General features: G+C 47.7%; 1 protein-coding gene across 6 annotated transcripts in view; it reads left to right on the forward strand.

Annotated features, from left to right (window-relative positions):
* The window catches only part of CYRIB (CYFIP related Rac1 interactor B), a 161,477-nt gene that overhangs the window by 23,329 nt on the left and 115,029 nt on the right, over positions 1–23,119 (forward strand). For 3 of the 6 annotated variants that reach the window (XM_048841659.2, XM_048841654.2, XM_048841658.2), the window contains exon 1: positions 630–835. The exons of 2 other annotated variants lie outside the window; for them this stretch is intronic. The gene's annotated coding sequence lies outside the window, so the exon portion shown is untranslated. Of the gene's footprint in view, positions 1–628; positions 836–23,119 lie in introns of those variants that run through there. One more of the 6 variants, XM_048841655.2, reaches the window with a different exon arrangement.

Consider the following 23,119-nt stretch of genomic DNA (forward strand, 5'->3'; position numbering starts at 1 on the left):
GGACACGCTGCGCGGAGCAAACGGGCATCCTCTGCCTGCTAGGGATCCCTGTGACCCCATCTGCTGATGGCACGACTCCCAGTGTGGGAACTGCTGACTTAGGGGCATCAAAGGCAAAAGCTCTGCAAGCTCTGCCTTTGGCTGATCTAGCCGGTGCCCAGGGGCCCCATAAAGCGGCAAGGCCTGGTTATACAAGGTGCTGCCCAAGCAGGCATTAACAGCCCTACACCTCCTGTGAAACTGGCTGGATCGGGTAGAAATCCTGCTACTTCCTTCACATGGCAGCAGGCATGGGGCTGGTGGAATTGGGGTGATGGAGGAACCCCTCCGGGAAGAGGGCCAGGCCCCCTGAGTGTCCCCAGGGACCGGCTCCCCTAGGGCCCTCCACTGCCCCAAGGCTGCCCCCCGGGCCGTCGTGCCGGCAGTTCAGGGCGGGAGGCTAAGGCTAATAGGAAGCAGCCTGTGGGTTTCCTCGGCAGCCGAAAATGGTGTCGCTGTGCCTTTAAGAGGCTGCACTGGTCGCCGTACCCTCCCGCCTCCCTTTCCAAACCAGTTCAGGCACCGAGATACGCAGGGTTGAGGCAGGTGCATACGCATGCGCAACGTGAAGGCCGCCGCCGCGCAGGCGCAATCACCTGCCTGCTGCCCCCGGTACATCCGGGTCATTCGCACGCCCGCACGGTCTCCCGGGTGGTTGCAGCCTGTTCCCTGCGGCTGCCCGGTGCTGCCAGGATCGGTCTGTCCCCTCAGCGGGGGCTGCGGCCGCGGCGCTGCCTCGAGCCGAGCCGGGAGAGGCGCCTCCGGGTTCCATCCACGCCCGCTCCGGGGCGGCTCGGTGAGTGTCAGGGCGGGCGAGGCGGGGCGCAGCTGCCGGGGGCGGAGCGGGCGGCTCGGCTGGGCTCGGCTCCCCCATCCCCTCCCGTCGTCAGAGACCGCGGCACCCGCCGCTCCCCCGCCAAGCGCCGCCACTCCGCCGCCAAGCGCCGCCACTCCGCCCGGGACCTGCGTCCTCGCCCCGGCTCCTTCCGCTCCGCGGCGGGCACCCGCCGCCTCTCCCCATTGACCCCTTCCGGTGCCCGGCCGCGGCCCCCTCTGACCTGCCCCCCCCGACTGACCCTCTCTGCTCCCCGTCCCCCTCTGACCTGCCCCCCCCCCGACCGACCCTCTCTGCTCCCCGTCCCCCCCTGACCTGCCCCCCTCCCCCGACCGACCCTCTCTGCTCCCCGTCCCCCCCTGACCTGCCCCCCTCCCCCGACCGACCCTCTCTGCTCCCCGTCCCCCCCTGACCTCCCCCCACCTGACCGACCCTCTCTGCTCCCCGTCCCCCCCTGACCTGCCCCCCTCCCCCGACCGACCCTCTCTGCTCCCCGTCCCCCCTGACCTGCCCCCCTCCCCCGACCGACCCTCTCTGCTCCCCGTCCCCCTCTGACCTGCTCCCCGTCCCCTCTGGCCTCCCCCGACCGACCCTCTCTGCTCCCCGTCCCCCTCTGACCTCCCCCCACCTGACCGACCCTCTCTGCTCCCCGTCCCCCCCTGACCTGCCCCCCTCCCCCGACCGACCCTCTCTGCTCCCCGTCCCCCCCTGACCTGCCCCCCTCCGACCGACCCTCTCTGCTCCCCGTCCCCCCCTGACCTCCCCCCACCTGACCGACCCTCTCTGCTCCCCGTCCCCCCCTGACCTGCCCCCCTCCCCCGACCGACCCTCTCTGCTCCCCGTCCCCCCCTGACCTGCCCCCCTCCCCTGACCGACCCTCTCTGCTCCCCGTCCCCCCTGACCTGCCCCCCTCCCCCGACCGACCCTCTCTGCTCCCCGTCCCCCCTGACCTGCCCCCCTCCCCCGACCGACCCTCTCTGCTCCCCGTCCCCCTCTGACCTGCTCCCCGTCCCCTCTGGCCTCCCCCGACCGACCCTCTCTGCTCCCCGTCCCCCTCTGACCTCCCCCCACCTGACCGACCCTCTCTGCTCCCCGTCCCCCCCTGACCTGCCCCCCTCCCCCGACCGACCCTCTCTGCTCCCCGTCCCCCCCTGACCTCCCCCCACCTGACCGACCCTCTCTGCTCCCCGTCCCCCCCTGACCTGCCCCCCTCCCCCGACCGACCCTCTCTGCTCCCCGTCCCCCCTGACCTGCCCCCCTCCCCCGACCGACCCTCTCTGCTCCCCGTCCCCCTCTGACCTGCTCCCCGTCCCCTCTGGCCTCCCCCGACCGACCCTCTCTGCTCCCCGTCCCCCTCTGACCTCCCCCCACCTGACCGACCCTCTCTGCTCCCCGTCCCCCCCTGACCTGCCCCCCTCCCCCGACCGACCCTCTCTGCTCCCCGTCCCCCCCTGACCTGCCCCCCTCCGACCGACCCTCTCTGCTCCCCGTCCCCCCCTGACCTCCCCCCACCTGACCGACCCTCTCTGCTCCCCGTCCCCCCCTGACCTGCCCCCCTCCCCCGACCGACCCTCTCTGCTCCCCGTCCCCCCCTGACCTGCCCCCCTCCCCTGACCGACCCTCTCTGCTCCCCGTCCCCCCTGACCTGCCCCCCTCCCCCGACCGACCCTCTCTGCTCCCCGTCCCCCCTGACCTGCCCCCCTCCCCCGACCGACCCTCTCTGCTCCCCGTCCCCCTCTGACCTGCTCCCCGTCCCCTCTGGCCTCCCCCGACCGACCCTCTCTGCTCCCCGTCCCCCTCTGACCTGCCCCCCTCCCCCGACCGACCCTCTCTGCTCCCCGTCCCCTCTGGCCTCCCCCGACCGACCCTCTCTGCTCCCCGTCCCCCTCTGACCTGCCCCCCTCCCCCGACCGACCCTCTCTGCTCCCCGTCCCCTCTGGCCTCCCCCGACCGACCCTCTCTGCTCCCCGTCCCCCCCTGACCTGCCCCCCTCCCCTGACCGACCCTCTCTGCTCCCCGTCCCCCCCTGACCTGCCCCCCTCCGACCGACCCTCTCTGCTCCCCGTCCCCTCTGACCTGCCCCCACCCGACCGACCCTCTCTGCTCCCCGTCCCCCTCTGACCTGCCCCCCCCGACCGACCCTCTCTGCTCCCCGTCCCCTCTGGCCTCCCCCGACCGACCCTCTCTGCTCCCCGTCCCCCTCTGACCTGCCCCCCTCCCCCGACCGACCCTCTCTGCACCCCGTCCCCTCTGACTGCCCCTCTCCCCCGACCGACTCTCTCTGCTCCCCGTCTCCTCTGACCTGCCCCCCTCCCCCGACCGACCCTCTCTGCTCCCCGTCCCCTTCTCACCTGCCCCCCCCCGACCGACCCTCTCTGTTCCCCGTCCCCCTCTGACTGCCCCCCCCGACCGACCCTCTCTGCTCCCCGTCCCCCTCTGACCTGCCCCCACCGGACCGACCCTGTCTGCTCCCCGTCCCCTTCTGACCTGCCCCCCTCCCCCGACCGACCCTCTCTGATCCCCGTCCCCTCTGACCTGCCCCCCCCGACCGACCCTCTCTGCTCCCCGTCCCCCTGTGACCTGCCCCCCTCCCCCGACCGACCCTCTCTGCTCCCCGTCCCCCTCTGGCCTCCCCCGACCGACCCTCTCTGCTCCCCGTCCCCCTCTGACCTGCTCCCCGTCCCCTCTGGCCTCCCCCGACCGACCCTCTCTGCTCCCCGTCCCCCTCTGACCTGCCCCCCTCCCCCGACCGACCCTCTCTGCTCCCCGTCCCCCTCTGACCTGCCCCCCCCGACCGACCCTCTCTGCTCCCCGTCCCCTCTGGCCTCCCCCGACCGACCCTCTCTGCTCCCCGTCCCCCTCTGACCTGCCCCCCTCCCCCGACTGACCCTCTCTGCTCCCCGTCTCCTCTGACCTGCCCCCCTCCCCCGACCGACCCTCTCTGCTCCCCGTCCCCTTCTCACCTGCCCCCACCTGACCGACCCTCTCTGATCCCCGTCCCCCTCTGACTGCCCCCCCGACCGACCCTCTCTGATCCCCGTCCCCCTCTGACTGCCCCCCCGACCGACCCTCTCTGATCCCCGTCCCCCTCTGACTGCCCCCCCGACCGACCCTCTCTGATCCCCGTCCCCCTCTGACTGCCCCCCCGACCGACCCTCTCTGATCCCCGTCCCCTTCTCACCTGCCCCCACCTGACCGACCCTCTCTGATCCCCGTCCCCCTCTGACTGCCCCCCCGACCGACCCTCTCTGCTCCCCGTCCCCCTCTGACCTGCCCCCACCTGACCGACCCTCTCTGCTCCCCGTCCCCCTGTGACCTGCCCCCCTCCCCCGACCGACCCTCTGCTCCCCGTCCCCCTCTGGCCTCCCCCGACCGACCCTCTCTGCTCCCCGTCCCCCTCTGGCCTCACCCGACAGACCCTCTCTGCTCCCCATTCCCCTCTGGCCTCACCCGACCGACCTTCTCTGCTCCCCGTCCCCCTCTGACCTGCCCCCACCTGACCGACCCTCTCTGATCCCCGTCCCCCTCTGACTGCCCCCCTCCCCCGACCGATCCTCTCTGCTCCCCGTCCCCTCTGGCCTCCCCCAACCGATCCTCTCTGCTCCCCGTCCCCCTCTGACCTGCCTTCACTGCACCGACCCTCTCTGCTCCCCGTCCCCCTCTGACCTGCCGGCCTCACCCGACCGAACCTCTCTGCTCCCCGTCCCCTTCTTACCTGCCCCTCTCCCCCGACCGACCCTCTCTGCTCCCCATCCCCTCTCTGGCCTGGCCTGGCCTGGCCTTGTCCGACCGACCCTCTCTGCTCCCCGTCCCCTTCTTACCTGCCCCTCTCCCCCGGCCGACCCTCTCCGCTCCCCGTCCCCTCTAGCCTCCCCCGACCGACCCTCTCCGCTCCCCGTCCCCCTCTGACCTGCCTTCACTGCACCGACCCTCTCCGCTCCCCGTCCCCTTCTGACCTGCCCCTCTCGCCCGACCGACCCTCTCTGCTCCCCGTCGCCCTCTGGCCTCGCCCGACCGACCCTCTCTGCTCCCCGTCCCCTGCCTGGCCTGGCCTGGCCTGGCCCGACCGACCCTCTCTGCTCCCCGTCCCCTCTCTGGCCTGGCCTGCCCCCCCCCCGACCGACCCTCTCTGCTCCCCGTTCTCCTCTGGCCTCACCCGACCGACTCTCTCTGCTCCTCGTTCCCTCTCTAACCTGCCCTCCCCTTAGCCCCTGCCCCCACCCCCACCCAACTGACCTTCTCTGCTCCCCATACCCATCATTTCTCTGACCTCACCTCAGCCCCACCCTACTGACCCTCTCTGACCTGCCCTCACCCACTCCCACCCCATTGACGCTCTCTGCTCTCTGACCTCCGTTGACCTCGCTCCCTCACCTCAGCCCCACCCCATTGACCCTCTCTGATCCCCATACCAGCTTCCCTCACTGACCACCTCACTGACCTCCTCTGACCCTGCCCCCTTACCTCAGCCCTGCCCCCACTGACCCCTTCTGCTCCTTGTACCTCCCTCCCTTGCTTGCCTCACCTGAGCCCTGCTCCCACCCCCACTGACCCCTTCTGCTTCCCTCACCCGCCTCCCCCACTGATGTCCTCTGATCCCACTCCTTCACCTTAGCCCTGCTCCCACCGTATCCTCATGACACCCTCTGCTGCCCGTACCTATCACCTCTCTGATTCCCCCGACCCTGCTCCATCACCTCAGTCCCGCCCGTCCCCCACTGACCTTCTCTGCTCCTCATACTTGTCTCCTCACCCCGACCCCCTTTGCTCTCCGCACATGCGTCTCTCACTGATCTCCCCGACCCTACTCCCTCACCTCAGACCTACCCCCACCAACCCTCTCTGCTCCCCGTACCTGCTTTTCTCACTGAACTCCCCTGATACTGCTCCCTCTTTTCAGTCCCGCCCCTACCAATCCCTTCTGCTCCCTGTACCCACCTCCATCACTGTCCTCCCGTGACCTCAGCTCCACCCCCTTTTCCCCATTGCCCCCTTCTCCTCTCCATATCTGCCTCACTGACTCCTTATCCCAGCTGCCCCATCCCTTCCACTTGGCTTCAGCCCTGCTCTCTGATTTCTGTTCGCATCCTGCTCCCTGAGCTCATGCTGGCTCTTCCCTGCCATACATACGCACACTGATTTTCCCCATCATCTTCTTTGTGACCCCATCCTTTCATTCCTCTCCTATGCCCTCCTGCTGTTTCCCACATCATCTCTCTCCTGACCAGGACCCCCCACTTTTCTTATTCTCAGTAACCAGGCGTGCGCTTTCTATCACCCCCACTCAAACACACCTGCCTCCCACCGTAAGTCAACTGTGCTCCTTCTTATTCCTTTAACTGCCACACTGACTCCATCTATTGCCTCACCCTGTTGGCCCCACTGCCAATTATCCTAAGCTGGTTCCCCTTCACGTTTTTTCCTCCTGCCTCCCCACGCTGACCCTAGTTCCCCTCCCTCCACTTCTTTTTTTCCTCTTTCCAGCCAACTCTCATCAGTTACATCTTCCCTGACCGTCCTCTTGGCCAGTTCTTCAATCACAGGCCACTCTTTGACCCCATGTTCAACCTCCCAGTCATCTATCCTCTCTCTCCACTGATCCTTTACCTGTTGCCCAGGGCCTGGTTCCTAGCATCTGCTGCCTTGCTCTCCCTCGAACACTGATGACCAAATCCCATCCCTTCTTACTGACCCTTACTGAACTCTAATTCTTTCATCCCTTCCTGTTCTGTTTTCCTTTCATTGAGTATTCCATCAGATTTCTTAATCCTTCCATTCATTTCCTCCATTTCTCACACATTGATCCAACCCTCCCCTTACACCTGGCTTCTTTCTCTCCCTTCATATCTTTCATCTCACACCCTCAACAATACCTTCTTCACTTTCTCATTCTACTGGCTTCTAGGCTCATCACTGTCTTCATCAGCATGTGCAGTCTGCCTGGACTCTTCTCCATTGCCTGCTTTATTTCCATGTATGCCCTCCAGGCACTTAATAATGATACTTAGAGGAGGCAGCAGGGGTGTGTAATTGTTTATCCCTCTTGTCTTTTTTTAAATCAGTACTTTGACTATGTAAGAAACTGCAGTAGTCACATGTTGATCTATGCTTACTTTGTCTCTGGGATGCAGTGGTTCTCCGCATTCCCCTCTCCTCCCGCCCAGGTCTCTGTGGGTACTGGGCACCCCTCCCCTGAGAGGGGTGTGTGAATGGAACGTGAATCTGTGAAGAGGGGCTCAGCAAAAAAGAGTTTGGAAACCTCTGCACTAGTTTGTATAAATTGTCATGTATAAAAACATCTTCCAGGAAGAGTGTACCCCGGATCTATCCATTCCCAAGGGATTTAATCTTCTTTCCCTTCCAAATATCAGATCTGGTCCAATTTCCCCACTCACGTAAGCGGACACATCTCCATCGATGTTAGTGGAGTTGTCTACTTGTGCCAGTAGTTAGTGACCTAACCTCATTTGCTATTTAATTTAAATGGCCTTCTCTTGAACCCATTTGCATTTGGGGCACTATAATCTCACCACAGAACCCAAGATACATAGATCATTTCAGGATTTGTAGTAATGGAAGAATAGTATGAATGTTTGCTGTTGACCTCTTTCTGCAGGCTAAGCTTGTTGAAGGGACATCTAGTTTCTCTAAAAAGCTAGGACTAAAATATGCAATGGTTTATCTAGAATTCACTTGTGAATTTATGGTAGTATTGGTAATATTCTGAAGTTTAGACAGCATAATAAAATATTATCATAGTAGTAGGCAATTGACTCACAGGGCTATAATTCCATCTGGGGTTCAGGTGAATTCCTAAACCGTGAAAGAAAGTAATAATTCAATTTTTTTAATAAATGGAAATGATAAAATCCGGTTCACAGGACATTAATTTTCTCTTGCTTTTGATTTAAGAATATGTGGAAGAAATGTAATTCAGAGCCTCTGTTTGTCACTTTGCAGTTGAATCACTGCTCATGAAAATACTAACTGACTTTTTTGACATCTAAAATATTTTTATGTAGACTGCTTCTGTGAAGATTCTTGGTATCTTTCTCCCTTTACATTTTCTGTGCAACTTCATCGGCGTCCTAGACCTTGTTGGCAGTAATAGTTTGACAGATGTCAGGGTTTTTGTGTTTTTTTTTGCTGTAATGATGGGGTCTCATTGTTCATTTAAAACTTGTACACCATTTTTAATGCCTCTGATGGAATGTGCTATATAAGTGCAAAGTATTGTTATTGTTCTCAGGTATGCATTGATCCTCCCTCTATTACACAGGAAAATAATTTTGTAATTTCAGTCATGGTATTATATTCTCACCTAGATTACATTTTACTCCATACTCTCTCCTCTTATAAATTGAACATGCTGACTCTTTACACATCACTGTCTCTTTACACAAAAATGGAAAATTGTTGAATTGTTTATGCTCTTACTACTTCAGAGCACTTTACAAACACTAATGAACTAAGACTTGCAACATAGTAGTGAGTTAGGGCAGCATTATCCCCATTTTCTGAATTGGGGTGGGTAGGGAACTGGGGAAGAAAGATCAAATGGTTATCTAAGGTCACATAGTAAATTATTGGCAGGGCTAGAACTTGAATCCAAATGTCTTCCCGGTTGTGTACTCTGTCTGGTAAATTGCTCTTTACCAAGGTGCACAGATTTAAGAGGTTTTTTAGTGTTCCACTTTCCTGTCTCGTGTCACCACTTTCCTTAGTATCTTTACCAGGAATGATTCCAGAGTGCTTTACAGACGCTGTTGCTTCACCTCTAAAATGTATCCACTTTTGGGGTAGCATACAGGTACTATTCCATGCCAGTAACAAGTGTTTAATAGAAAAGTAAAAAACTTAATCTAAGTCAAACTATAACAAGGGAGTGTAAGTAAGCAGAAAGCTGTTAGTAAGGTATTATTATCTTTAAATGCATTTGTATTAAAAAGTTCTCAGAAGCTCCAATTGGATCAAGAACCCATTGTGCTAGGTGCTGTGCACTTGTATAGTAAGAAATGGTCTCTGCCCTAAAAGCTTTCCTCTTCTAAAAATTTCTGTGTTGTCTTCAACTATAGTGGACCATTGTGTGACTATACCATCCAAATAAATCATGGCAAAGCAAGTTAAAAATATTGCGGGGAAAATATGTAGATAGTTTCGATACAACAGCAAATACCATGAACTAAGTTCCTAGACCTCACTCACAGGACAGATACTGGGTATTGATATTGTAAAGACACAGAGAGGCAGGGAATATTCCTATTGAGCACTAATGAATTATTGAGCAATACAGTGATAGAAATTGACTCTGCCATTTAGAAGGTAGTGTTTAGAGGGAAACTAGTGGTGGTTTCTAGTTACTTGGAGGATAATAAACATGAATTATTTTAATTATTGGCAGTCTTCTTCTAGCAGAATACAAAGACATAATTTCAAATCTTTATTAAGGCCTTGTCTGCACAGAGGATTTTGGCCAACGCAGACCATCCGTAACTATAGCTGCGCTGATGCATACTCCGAGTGCAGACAGTTTAAGCCACAATGTGCACTAGTGTCATTATTCCTATTTGAAATCTGTGTAAGTGACACTAGGGCAAATTGCAGCTTTACATGATTGTGCTAGGGATTTGCATCAGTGCAGCTATACTGATGGTTGAAATCACCAGGATAGACCAGGCCTAAATGTAGCATCAAAGAGTGAGTTCTGCCTTTTAACCTGCTGTTCATGGATATTCCCTTGTGTATTATTGCCCATGTTCGCTTTTTGTCTTAATTTTTAATAAATGTAAACAAAGCTTAAAAACAATCCCCCCCCCAGGCTGAAATATTTTGGTCAAAAGGTTTTTTGTTGTTTTGAAGATCTACTAGTTGGTACTGGATGTAACATATTCCAATAAGAGTGCATCAGTTACAAATCATACTTATCTCTTTCCTACAATAGATAATGTGTCAGATTATTAGTTACATGTATCTTTTGACATCTTTTTAGTAACTTGTTTTTATCTTGACCAGGTAAACATATAGCTTCATTTCCACTCCATATCAACTCAGTAGTGCTTCTCTTGGGCAAATGAAGTATTCTCCATCACAGCTGAAAATCTTGCTATAATCTTCATCTACACCTTCATCGCTTTTTGCTTGTACTGTTGCTGCTTCTGCTTTGGGCTCTCCAAAGGTTTCCACTCTCCATCATATGCAGAAATTTACTCTTCACTTTCTCATGCATTCAAAGTAGCATGACCAAGTGAATCCTAGCATTAGCTTCATTAGATTCAATTTAATTTCAGGACCTGTTTTAAATTTACCCTATTATACTCTCTCACACACAAGAACTGAGGTTGGTAGCCAAATACAAGTTTTGGCAGTATTTTGTTTTAGTGTCCACAGAGTGTGTGCGGTGGGTTTTTGTGTGTGTGTGCGTTTTGTATTTTAAGACTCTGCATAAAAAGAAACTGCCTGATAACTTTGTCACTGTTGAGCATTCTGAAATATGAGCACTTATTATCACCCCCTCCTGATTCAAGTGAGGGGGGTGATAAGTGCAATTACTTTTAATGAAAACGTCACACTAATATTTTGTTGTGTGCATTGTAACTAATTGTTCCATATGTTTTGTATACATTGCTAGTACATCAATCCTTGCCCCTCCCCGTGCCCACCTCCCTCCCCGAACTGAGACACAAGGTATATTCTTCTTGTACTCTGAGTATGCTCACTCAACAAATTCTTACATATTCACTCATGACAAATAATTTTCAAATACTGGACAATTAAAGACATTAACAGATTATAAACCAAACATACACCAAATGCAAAACAAGAGCTACACGAAGAAGTTAAGGATTGCTGCAGATGCAATGGACAGAGAAGCCATTAGTAAGAATGGCCGTGTGTGGATCCTTTAGATCCCACTAAGCACTCGGAGGCAATAGTAAACATTGTTTTTAGAGTGGCACCACCATCAGTCAGTGAAGGCGAAGCACAGTTGACATTTAACAAATGCAAGAATTTGAACATAGCCCACCTGGTTCTGAAACACAATACCAAGGATGATAGAGACACCGGCGGTGATAAAAAAAAAAAAAAAAAAAGTATGCAATGGTTGGTCCAACACAGCTATTTGACACCAACCTTATCTATTCAAGACCGATAGGCCTACAAGCAAATTCACAAAAGAGTCACATCAAGAATATCTTGTCACATGGCTTCTTGTGCCAGTGTTCATTGACTGTGGTTACATGAGGATTGCTAAGGCCAAGTCTAACCTAAAGAAGTAGCTGCAGATGGAGGTGTCAACTAGACATACTTCACAAGATGTCACCTGCGCAGTCACTGAAGTTCCACAATTCTTTGGGTATTATACTGGCCAGCAAGTGATATCATCAAGGACTTTGACAAGGTTCAGAGTCTATGTTGAACACAAGCTAGCAGCAGGTGATATAGACTTTGTCTTCTACAGCTGCTCTTGCTCCTCCAGACATTTTGAAGTTAATCAAGTGCTCTTGTGAGAGCAGTGCACCTTGTAAATCTATGAGATGTGGCTGTAACAATGCCAAACTGCCATGCACTATATTCTGTGTGTGCCAAGGAAGTATGGTGTATTGCAATAACCTGGCAAAATCAGTTCTAGCATTTGCAGATAAAAATGGGGATGCATGTAGTGACCCGTATTACACATAATAGGATACCAAACTGTAGTTTGAATGAGGGAGAATACTAGAAGTCATTTATAATTATTTCAAAATGAAGTATTTAGTTAAAATGATCATAATTATAATTCTGTTTGGAAAAAAATGCATTTAGTTTGAATATTCTTCACATTAAAGAAAACTCCTCTGCTTTGATTTTGTATGCCCCTAGATAATGCAAACTCTTACTGATTGTTTGGGGGTGGCAAGTGTGGGATATAATGATATTTCAGAATGCTCAGCAGTGATAGTGTCATCAGGCAGATTCTTAAAATGTATGGTCTTGAGATATAGAATCCACAGAAAACTTGTAGAGACCCCAAAGCAAAACTGAGTAGCTGCCGGATTTATTTCTGGCGCTCCTGCCATCTCTGTCTCAACTCAATCTAATTTCAAGTCTCATTTGAATAACATAAAGGTACTCTTCCTTATGCAACTTTATTTTGTATCGTGCCTGTGATATAGATTGCAACCCAATAGTTTACAGACTTAAGTATTACTTATTCCTTTTATGCTCTATTACTTATCTCTATCAACTTGAATATAGTCCATTTTAAAATTGCTCAACTAATGTTTATTACACCTTCCCTTGTGTGAGACAATTTTTATGGTTTGTCACATTTTCCAGTATTTAATAATCTATTTCTTTCCCCTATTACGTGAAAGACCCATGTTGACTCCTTTTCCCATTTACTTGGGGTCAGAGGTGCCCACAATTCTTTGCCAGTCCTTCCAGTTCATGGCACAGGTTCCTAGGTCTTGGAGTGCCAGTCCTGTTTTTTCCTACAAACTTTTCTTGACACAGTCTTTCCATTGTATCTTTGGTCTTTCATGTCCCTTTTGGCTGTCCTCTTCTTCCCTGTCTTGTCACATGTTCAGACCACCTCAGCATGTGCTCTCCAGCCTGTCACTGAGAGTCCCAAGTTCATCTTCCTCTTTATTTCTTCCATGTGCACTGTCTACAATCCGTTTGCCTGCCATTCTTCTCATTATATTTTCTTCTACTATCTGTGTCTTCTTTTCTTCCATCTTCGTAAGTCCCACCATTTCCAAACCATAGAGCTGGCAGGGACAAACACATGTAGCATACACGTTTCCTTTCAGTTTATTATTTAATTGCTGGTCCTACAGTACTCCTACCACCTCTTTCACTGTTGACCATGCACCTTGAGTTCTTCTTTTCAGTTCTTCAGATCTCTCTCCCAGGACACTTTAAGTACACTTTTTAAGTACACAAATTCTCTTGATTGAGCTTCTCTCCTGAAACTTCAAACAGCAGCTCTTCTTCCATCTTGCCTACTTGCATAACTTCAGTGTGAAAGACCCATACAAAGAAAAAATGCCTACACAGAAGAAACAATGACACTAGTTACATAAGGCAGGATAAAAGCATAAACAGAGAAGTGTTTTTCTCTAATTTTTCACTTACAGTAATTTTAGGAGTTGCTTGAACAATAGTAGGTAAAATATTTTCAGGCACAAGTATAAGTTGATAATGACCCTGTAAGTGGTATAGGAAAGTGAGAAAAGTTGTAACCAAGGAATCATGGGCTTTACCTTGTTTTGGTCATGGTTTCCTCTACGTGCTATTGCAAGTGTTGATGGAGATTTAGTATTTTTAAATGAGGGTTTTCCTGATCCTGTCTAAAGTGTTTGGTACGTTCAATCAGGTTAACTGTGGGAATGGTAAAAACATAACTTTATAATTACTTACAAGGCTTTTTGTTATCTTACTTAGCTTATCTTCTTTTAAGGTGTCTTGTCTCTTTTTTTTTTTTAGTCTCATGAAAATGTAACTTCTCAAAACTGAACACATCAGTGTGATTGATATGCTTAGTTTTGTCTTTTTTTTTTTTGTGTCATGCCTGTGTTTACTGTGAACTTATATAGTTAACCAATGGTGACTGACCTGCCACACTTTTCACAGTACCATACAAAATCTTCACTGGTGGATAGTATCTTACTTCTGTTTACTACCAAAAGTAAAATAAATGCACCTTAGCTAATTCAGATCCACCTCCACAAAAATAATGTACCTTGCAAAAACACTCCTCTCCCTCAGCCTGAGGTCTGGTTTTGATGGCAGATGGTATCTTTAATTATCTAAATTCTGTCAACCACTACCGTACTGCATTACTGTCCATCAAGCAAAATTATAGTATTAGCATAATTATTTTCTTATATGAGAAAGTCAGTGAGACAGTGCTTTCCCAGAAACATGTTTTATCTTAAATACCTCAGCATTTCCTCAACATGGGAGATCCTGTAAATGAATCCCATTGGCACGCCTTAAGTGACTCCTAAAGTCCGCTACAAGACCCCTGCAGTTCTGTATAGAACTGTCTACTGGTTGTCAGAGTCATCTTTTTACTGATATGCTTGAGGATTGAGTTGCATGAACTGTCAACGTGAAGGATTTTTTCTGATGTGTGCTACATGGAAATAAATGAGTGATTCCCAAAAGCTGAGGTAGAGCAGCAGCTGACTCGATGAAAGGGCTTGGAGTTTTTTGTGTGATGTAGGTTGATCAAGCAAAGATGTAATTTTGAACATTAAGAAAAATGACAAAGAGTATTTGCAGTCATGCCTGGCATCCTTCATGTCTCTTGGTTCTTCCTCTGCCCACATTTACAGTAGTCACTGTCCTTACAGAACCTTTTGGGGAAAGAGGGACTGTAGTCTTTCTTACTATTGGTCAAGGGAGGCATTCCCTGTCTCTTAACCTGTGCTGAGATACAAAGCTAGTTTTATTATCTCTGGAATGATTGACGAGTGATTACTGCATCAAATACCATTAGTTCTAATTGTCTGTCCACAGACCTGTGCAGGTTTATAGTGGGAAGGTTATTTTTGCGACTTTTAACAGCTAAAATGCATTTTTAAATAAACTTAATTTTAAAAAATTAGCTTCCATTTTCATGTCCATTAGGGGATATTTCCCACTCCCTACAGTGAATTGGCTTTTCAAACCCTGGTCTAGAGTTTGGAGCTTTTCCAGAGTCTTTATACCTCCTTTCATGTATAACAAATTGACCTTTTTTTGTGTCTGAGGGAACAACAGTGGGCTAAAATTCCATCTATTTAAACAATTTGCTGCATTTTAACTCAGTGTCTCTATAAATGTAGGTAAATGAGGTTAATTGGAAGGCATCATAAGCATGTATAGTACTTTATCCATTTATCTTAGCCTTGTATTGCTACGTGATGCAAATAACTATGGAGATGTATGCACATTTGACCAGTGAAGGATTACCAAAATCAAAGTTCAAAATAAAATAACATTTAATCTGTCACTTTACTGTATTCATTCAAAATACAGCAAGCCTTGGAAATGTTGTGGCAGCATGTATGGCATTATAAAATGTGCATTAAATTTGTATAGCACTTTAGAATCTTATGAGATCTATTCCCCACCTGGAAGAAATAAAATGTTACAGTTAAAGGTTAACCTTAAATACATCATCTGTTAGTAATTGTTGCCTGTCATTATGACTTAAGTTACACAGTATGTAGCTGAATAGTAATTTAGAGTTTGGCATAAAAGTTTTTTAAAAGAAAAACATTCCTGTTTCAAATTTACATAGTAAACCAAGGTTGCTGTGTACTTGACAAAAGCACTTCCTCTGTTTAAATATACAATATGTCTGAATCTTTACTTACTTTGCTAAAAATCAATATGGAGAGCCTGTTGTATGATATTACCTTTTAAAAATGCTTAATTGTCAATATTTTTACATCACTGTTGAATAAATGGTTGAATGAATTGCTTAGTGTTCTGTTAGCATTGTGCAATAAAGGTAAAGTAATGTGTGCCAATAGAAGTCTCCTGGCTGAGTGTCAGTGAAAGTTTTTGCAGTATCTTTTATAGTCTAGAAAATAAATGATGGTTTTATTGGGAGCTTTATTTTTTTTTAAGGTTTTCATTTTTTTTTTTTAACAATAATGAAATTAGTCCTAAGCAATTAAGTTGTCAGTTGTTTAATCATAGTGGCTTTCTGATAAATGTGGATCATAAAATTATACTGTTTTGGGATTTATTATAGGAAGGCCTGGTAGTGCCATCAATTTATTAATGTTGCCTAACAGTTCCCATAATAAGACCTTGTTTTCAATTGCTTAAAACTTTGCCAAACTCTATTTGAGTTGAAATTTTCCATGCCTGGTGTCTGTGTCAGGCTGAATTTTCAGGAAAAGTTCATCCAAAACAGTTCAGCTGTTCCTGAGAAATGAGACGAGGTTAAAATATATGTCTAGCACATGGTAAAAAACAAATATATATATTTTGGTGACCTTTTCTTTGAAATGCTCTAATGTTCCCATGTTTTGCATCTGGGACTTGAAATTTTGTCTATACTACACAGCTTTGTCGACAGAAGTGGCTTTTGTCAACAAAATAGTGCAAGTGTATGCACTGAAATGCTCCCCCCACCGATATAACTCCCCTGGTATGACAACATAATAAAACCACCCCAACAAGAGGCGTAGGGCTTGTATCAGTGTAGTTAGGATGACCCAATGTAAAGTAAAAACTGTATTCCTTACATTGGCTGTTGGCTATGATTCTTGTTAATTTCACAGCGAAGCCATGAAATTGACAAGAAAGAGGGGCAGCTAGAGCCCAGCTGCCCCGCTCTCCTGGTGAGCTAGGAAGCTGGACCCTGCTCCTGGCTAGAAGTCAGGGCAAGAAGCCTGGGTGACCTCCCCCTCACTCCTAGCGGGGAACGAGGGGGCGGGGAGAGCAGCCAGCCGGAAGCCTGTGGGGCAGCTGGGCTTCTGGCAGGGAGCTGCCAGTGGAGCTGAGAGATCGAGCTCTCAGCTCCCCACACTGCCCCTCTTATGTCGTGGAAGCAGTCCTGGTGAGGACGCGCACCACTGACCCAAGGAGGGTAGTGTGGACTTACAGACACCACATTAGTTACTGCGGTGGCTGAAGTCAACTTAACATAGGTCGACTTATCTTTGTAGTGTAGACATAGCTTTAGAAGAGGGTCGGGGTGCTTTTTATCAGGAATGTGCCTTTAGCCCTCTACATGAAAATCCACCCTTATTTGGTCAGGTTATAAGCCTCTGACAAATTGTAGTTCATGTATGCCCAATAGAGACTACTTAGATTTTTAGCTGTTAAAATCTCCAAAAATGTCATACTCGCTGGCCACCCTCAAGCTGCAACCAGCTCCTACATGTGACCAGACTGCACATCATCCCCACTGAGCATGCTTCTACCAGCCCAGGACTACACATGTGAAACTGGACTTCTGTAATGGCTGCTCACAGCTGTTTCAGGCTGGGGTAGTGCTTGGCATTGGAATGAAGAACAGGGAGCCTATCTCTTCTGTGCTCTCTGCCCTGAATGTCTTCTCTTCTCCCTCCTTGCCTTCCCAAGCATCCAGGCAGTGTGAAATGTGAAGGGGATAAAAGCCATACCAGAAGGAGAAGGAGTAGATTGACTGGGGCAAGGTTTGGTGGGGATGGAGATGGGACTTGTTTGGGAGGTGAGGTGGGGATTGGGAAGCAGGGTTGGGAGTAGGCTGGAACTGGTTAGGCAAGGAGACTGGCACCAGGGGAGAGACTGGGAGCCAATTGGCTGGATAGGGGGCAAACTGCCATCGAACAAGGCGCCTGGGGCGATTGGTGCTGGGTGGGAAGTGAGAAGGTGACTGGGATGAGAACCTTGAGTAGTAGAGACTGGGAAGGCAAGAAGAATGGGACATGTTGGAGGAGACTCAGCAGAAAAGGTCAAGTTTGCAGGGGCACAGGCAAGTGCCCACTAGAGTACACTCCTGTCCAGATCTTGGAATGGAGCCCAAAATTCCTGAGTCCACAGTGCGTGATTACTGGCTACTGCTATCAGTTATTCTATTAGTTCAAGTAGCAGAGGTCTGTGTGATGAATCCAAAGGTTCCAACCCTGTTGATGAATCATATGAGTGTCAGTAGAATGTGAGGTGGTGGAATTTCTATTTTGTTCCCCTCCACACACTTCCCCTCCCCCCAGTTTTTTTTAAACTGGGAAATTGCAATCTTAATATTAATGTGGCTTTTTTGTATGTAAATCAAGCTCAGTGAGCCTCTGCTTGGCTCTCTCCTACATCCTTCATTTCTGGGTCCTCTCTCTTTCTGTGTGAATAACTCCAGTGCCTTCTGTTGCTGTCCTATTGTTCCTTACTCAAAGCCTTTAGGTGAAACTGACATGATTATTAACAATTTCACCTCTGGTCACAGGATTCTGAACAACACATGAAACTGACCTGGATCTTGTTACCTTCTGCTGCGCTTGGCAAAGCTATGAGCAGCGACAGGGAAGGCTTATGTTCAGTTCATTTTTGGAAGGTTATCTTTGTAACCTTACAGGCTAAAAAACTGGTTGCATAAAAGATTAAACGCTGCAAAACCTGGCTTACACCCTCAGTTTCCAGTGAAAGCTTTCTACACACTGCTAGTGAATGGTTTTAAAAGCAATTTAAAGATAACACTATCCTATTGGAGAAATAAGGTGGCAATAGTAATTGTGGTTTTGCTCTGAAAAATTTACCTCTATGCTGGGTCACTTAGCACAGCTGGTTACTGATATCTGACACTGGGCAAGTGGCAGACAAAGTTAAGTATAATTTTTTTCCCCCCCAAATTAAGGTACTTCATGTAAAAAGGTATGGTTAGAAAAATATAAACAATTTAAATGTGAGAGCCACAAGTTCTAGTTTCTGGTCTTACCATTCTAGGCTTTTTATGGGTTATGTGCTCTGTCAGTTCTTCATATCTTTATCTCAATGAGTGGATTTATGTGGTTTTTAAATCTCTTTAGTGCAAGTAAGGGATTGTAATAACATGTTTATAGAGGAACATAAAAAACAACATGTTGAAACAGATAGTTCTGGGTGAGTCAGGCATGAAATGAGTATGGTAGCATTAAGAATGAACAATGTCATGATTTAAAAAAGCAAATCAAAACAAAATAACCTTGTTTCCACATAGTCATCGGAGAATGAAAGTATGAAATAAAGCTACAGAGTATGGCATTCTTCTTGTCAATCTAATAACATAAAGTTGCTCTTTTATGTATAGAACTTCCATAAGAAAGGATGTACCTGTGTCAGTTGAGGACAAAAAGAATTAAATAAAATAATTACTACTTCACATACAATAATTTGAGCTCCTATGTAAAGCCTGTGGATAAAATGTTAAATTTCCTGGATGTGAGTTAAAATAATTGGTAAGCAATGCACCCAATTTCTTCCCTTCTCTACAAATTTATATGACTTACTGGTACTCCAGAAAAAGGGGGTTGCTGAAAATATTGCTTTTGGACTCTAGTCATGTAGTTGTGATGATTTTGTGAGGGCAGTACTCATTGCGCTCTGGAAAAGGCATGTGTGCATTCATTGTAAAATACCCTTTACATTGCTGAAACTGTGACACTTACACTAAGTTTACATTTGGTTCGTTTTTATCACCTTAAATTTCATGTTTGCTGCCTTTGCAGTATTGACAACATGGTTTGCATACTGTTTTTCCATTTTGTCCTGTTTATGTATGTGTAAATTCTCAAAAAGGGGAACTAAAAAAGCATCCTATGTAACTTAAAACAATTTAAGCCTTTTCAAGATTGTTGAAACTATAGTTTTAACTTAGAACATGTCAAGTGTTCAATATTAAAATTCTTTAATTGGAAAAAGCACTTTCATTAATGTGATCAAAAGCTTCCTTCAAATGGGAAGCACTAACTTTAACGATCAGAGCAACAGTTTGTTTCCTGATTCTAAAATCAAGCTTTCCTAAAAATAAAGCATTTACTTTAGTCCTTTTAGATAGCATATGATTGAATATAGCTTATGTTGCAGTTTTAATAATGTCACTTTTATCAATAAACACACAATTATGACTTAGAAATTCAATGTATTGTAGTAACACTATTGTAAGACAACAATGGCCTTAAATACCACCATCAAAAACTGAATTAAATGATCCTTGACACTGTTATTGACAGAACACTATATAGAGGAAAGGTGGCTAGATTTTTCTCTTCACTGCATGTAGCAAAGAGGTAAGCAATTATATTAACTGAATGTTGGGCTTATTGTTTAATTTCTTTTTATTAAACATAGCTGGCTTTGCAACTTTCTTGCACCTCACGGTGTTTCACACATTTCTTAACCTTTTTAGTCTTATCCAATTTTCTAAAGTGTTAGAAATGTTTTTATTTTCAGTTAAGAGCTTTTTTCTTCTTTAGCCAAGAAATCTGCTTTCCCTCCCTTCTCCAGTAATTCGTAAGCACCAATTATCTTTTTTCCTTGCACACTCCTTGACTCCAAACGGGCATCTAGTGAAAGTGGCTTTTTTAAAAAAGTCATTCAGTCATTTCCCACGTTTTTCCTCAAAATTTTGGCTAATTTCCACTTCACTAATTACCAGTGTTACTTGCACAAAATTCTCTTACACATACTCTAGGGCAACCACCTTTACCCTTCCGTGGACTCAAGGTATAAGGCACCCAATCTTGCCCTAGTTCCTAGGGCTCAAGGCGCACAGTCTAGGACTCCCCGGCTCTACCTTCTTCCTAGGGCTCAAGGTGTAACCTGGTTGGTTGATTTAGCACCCCATCCTTTCCCAGTTCCTAGGGCTCCGGGGGAAAGGCACCAAGTTCCTAGGGCTCAGGGCCACGCATACCCAATTCCTAGGGCTCAGGGCTTAATTTTTTGCTAGTTTACGGGGTCTTTTACCAGTGAAAGAGCCTTACACAATATCCTTAATCTCTATTTATTAACAATCAACAAAACAGGATGCACACACTAAGCGTACAATGCTCACCACTCCCAATAGGCAGGTGAACTTGTCTTGGTGGCTGGCAGGATTAGATCATTTGGTGACTCCAGCTTCTGCATAGTTTGACTGGCAGGGTGTTGAGATCTGGCAGCTCTGCTCTTGGGGCTGTGTCCTGGAGTTGGTTCCAAAAAACTTCCTTTTGGACCCATTTATAGAGTGAAACTTGAGTTTTGCTTAGCTATACCGTAACCAAACATTTTACTAAAATATTACTAAACTATTTTCTAACCAATCCTAACACATTGTAAACCAATTCTTTAACCAGTCATACTCCACCAGCATAGTTGATTTACACTTAGCAAAATTAGTTATGTGACAGAAACAATCAAAGAATCAGACAGAGACCACATAGATAAACAACAGAGAAGTAGGGACCATAAGGGCAAAACAATAGAAGTATAGATTTTACTGTCACAACTGTTAACATTCTGTCAGGCAAGAAATCACTTATCAAACAAAGTTTTCTTTAACCATCTAAAGATATGTTTCTTTATGTGGTGATAGTGAGTACTATTAGGCAGGATCTTCTTTGTTTTGATGTAACTTAGATGGAATGTGAGGATGTGACTTTCTGCTTCGTGGCTCATGTCTGCTGCTGTCCTAATATGGCTGCAGAAAAAAAACCTCAGACCTTACAATATGGCAACAGGAAAAGGTCTCATCCTTACACCAAGACTATGATCTCTCTATCAGTTTATGGGTTTTCATTTTAGAAGTCTTTCAGTGTGAAGCCATGTCATAAATATAAAGGGAAGGGTAAACCCCTTTGAAATCCCTCCTGGCCAGGGGAAACTCCTCTCACCTGTAAAGGGTTAAGAAGCTAAAGGTAACCTCGCTGGCACCTGACCAAAATGACCAATGAGGAGACAAGATACTTTCAAAAGCTGGGAGGAGGGAGAGGAACAAAGGGTCTGGGTCTATCTGTAGGCTGCTCTTGCCAGAGACAGAACAGGAATGGAGTCTTAGAACTTTTAGTAAGTAATCTAGCTAGGTATGTGTTAGATTATGATTCCTTTAAATGGCTGAGAAAAGCATTGTGCTGAATAGAATAACTATTTCTGTCTGTGCATCTTTTTTGTAACTTAAGGTTTTGCCTAGAGGGGTTCTCTATGTTTTTGAATCTAATTACCCTGTAAGATATCTACCATCCTGATTTTACAGGGGGGATTTCTTTATTTCTATTTACTTCTATTTTTTATTAAAAGTCTTCTTGTAAAAACTGAATGCTTTTTCATTGTTCTCAGATCCAAGGGTTTGGGTCTGTGGTCACCTATGCAAATTGGTGAGGCTTTTTATCCAACATTTCCCAGGAAAGGGGGGGTGCAAGTGTTGGGAGGATTGTTCTTAAGATCCAAGGGTCGGGGTCTGTAGTCACCTAGGCAAATTGGTGAGGCTTTTTACCAAACCTTGTCCAGGAAGTGGGGTGCAAGGTTTTGGGAAGTATTTTGGGGGGAAAGACGCGTCCAAACAGCTCTTCCCCAGTAACCAGTATTCGTTTGGTGGTGGTAGCGGCCATTCCAAGGATAACGGGTGTAATATTTTGTACCTTGGGGAAGTTTTGACCTAAGCTGGTAAAGATAAGCTTAGGAGGTTTTTCATGCAGGTCCCCACATCTGTACCCTAGAGTTCAGAGTGGGGGAGGAACCTTGACATGGTGGCACAGTGGTGGGATTAACCTGAAATCATTTGAGATCCAGTTGAGATTTTTTTGAACTAGAAATACAGAGTTTAAAAAGGAAATTTTTTTTTCTTTGGAAAGAAAGTCCAGAAAGCAGCTTTGAAACTTTGGCCAAGCAGAGACAAAAGGGGATTATCTTGTGAATTGCAGGTTTTTTTGCCTGGAGGCAGGGTACTTAACTCCTACAGGGAAATTCACAGTCTTCCAACCCATTGTTTTTTTTTTTTTTCTTTTCTTCCTAAAAGTAAATAGGGGGTGTGTGTTCTACCCATTTGCTTTTTCTTTGGGCTGGGTAAGCAGGTTTCCAAGCAGTTGGAGGTTTTTTGCTTTAATTTGGGCCCAGAGCAGAGACAAGGGAATTGTCTTTTTCTGTAGGCTGACAATCACTATCAGAGAATAGGTATTCTATTGCAACACAGCAAAATTTTACAGCCAAGTTTTGTTTGTTTATTTCTAAACCTCGGGTGTAAAGTTAGTTAAAAACAGAGAGGTTAGAATGACCAAATCCTCAGCTCGACTACAGCTGGAATTAGCCAAATTTCAGGCTGAGGAAAGACAAAGGGAACATGAAAGACAGATAGAACTCATGCGGCTGAAGAAGGAACAAGAAAGGGAGGCAGCGAGAGAAGCAGAACAACACCAAGCGGCTGCTCACAGGAGAGCTATGGAAGCAAGGGACAAAGAACTGGAGGAGAAGGAAAAAGAGAGGAAGTATGTGGAGGAGATGGAGAAGATAAAGGCCCAGCAGAATATACCAACAAACCCTAGCAATCCTTCTCCAGGTACCACTTCCCATCCCAGAAAGTTCCCCACCTACAAGGCAGGTGATGATACTGAGGCCTTCTTAGAAAACTTCGAAAGGGCCTGCCTTGGGTACAACATCTCTACTGACCAATACATGGTAGAGCTGAGGCCGCAGCTCAGTGGACCCTTAGCTGAGGTGGCAGCTGAAATGCCTAAAGAACACATGAACAAGTATGAACTGTTTAAATCCAAGGCAAGAGTCAGAATGGGGATAACACCCGAGCAGTCTCGTCGGAGGTTCAGAGCCCTAAGGTGG

This window comes from Caretta caretta, chromosome 2 (assembly GCF_965140235.1).
Source record: "Caretta caretta isolate rCarCar2 chromosome 2, rCarCar1.hap1, whole genome shotgun sequence".
NCBI classification, from domain to species: domain Eukaryota; kingdom Metazoa; phylum Chordata; order Testudines; family Cheloniidae; genus Caretta; species Caretta caretta.